The sequence below is a fragment of the Bos mutus genome, chromosome 17 (assembly GCF_027580195.1).
Source record: "Bos mutus isolate GX-2022 chromosome 17, NWIPB_WYAK_1.1, whole genome shotgun sequence".
In the NCBI taxonomy this organism is placed as follows: Eukaryota; Metazoa; Chordata; class Mammalia; order Artiodactyla; family Bovidae; genus Bos; species Bos mutus.
In genome coordinates this window covers 11,599,077-11,600,163 of record NC_091633.1, presented here as the reverse complement: position 1 = coordinate 11,600,163, position 1,087 = coordinate 11,599,077, and the positions used below count along the sequence as shown (strand labels likewise).

The window sequence follows — 1,087 nt, the reverse complement described above, 5'->3', positions numbered from 1 at the left end:
GTTGGACAGAATAGAGGTATGGACAGTGGCTACTTCGTGGGGACAGGGTGTCCTTTCGGGGTGACAAAAAATGTCTTGGAACTGGGTGGAGGAGGTGCTTTCACAACACTGTGAAGGTAACAAATGCCTCTGAATTGTTCACTTTAAAAGGGTTAGTTTATGTTATGGTTCATCTCATGTTAAAAGTATGTGGGGGAAAGAACACCATTTATCTGGGCACCTACAGAACATGCCAACCTCACTAAAAAAGAAATTCTGGAAGCTGGGACTTCCTTGGTGGCCCAGTGGCTAAGACTCTGCACTCCCAATGCAGGTGGCCCAGGTTCGATCCCTGGTCAGGGAACTAGATCCTGCATGCCACACTAAGAACTGGCATAGCCAGATAACATTTCAAAAAGAAAAGAAATCCTGTTGCCCAGCAGAGAACTTGGGGACCTGTGCTCATACCTGCTGCAGATGCTCAGGCAGTAGCCGCTTCTCACCAGCAGAAATTGCAGGATGAAGACTCTGCCTCCCAGGCCTTTTGGGGGTCCCTGTGATCAAAACCACCACCATTGTGGGGTGCTGCCACACTATTATTTCACCAACAGGACACCGACCCACAGGAGGAACTGGTGCCTGCTGCCTCCTCAGTAACTCACTGCCTTTTCAGTTATTTCTCAGCCCTTCTGATTGTTTGAGAGCGAATCTCTGGTGCTAGCTTGCTTATGCCGGCAGGCTTGGAGTCTCAGCACAACAGAAGCTGGCTACGAGGTAATGGCATCATTTTGCTTTTCCTTTTATTTACTGCGACATAGATCTAATTCCGGGAAGTGATACTGTTTCTCCATTTATAGTAGTGATAACATTCTCTGTCTAAACAGCGTTTAAGGTTTCAAGAAGCATGTGAATTAGGTAATAGTAAAGATGATGCATAGGCCCAGCACAACCCTCGTTGGCAATATGGGTTTGGGGATGATATTTCAGGAATGTGTGCATTCAGAGAGAACTGATCCCTACAGACCCATTCCAGGTCACTGGAGACTTCTCCATTTTTATTTCTTTAATTGCTTATCTATTTATTTTTTGGCCGCATCGCGAGGCATGT

At 46.4% G+C, this 1,087-nt stretch overlaps 1 non-coding gene across 1 annotated transcript; it reads left to right on the top strand.

Annotated features, from left to right (window-relative positions):
• The first annotated feature begins 270 nt into the window (after positions 1-270).
• TRNAG-CCC (transfer RNA glycine (anticodon CCC)) lies at positions 271-343 on the top strand. Its single transcript has one exon. It is a non-coding gene; the product is annotated as a tRNA-Gly (tRNA).
• The last annotated feature ends 744 nt before the right edge of the window (positions 344-1,087 follow it).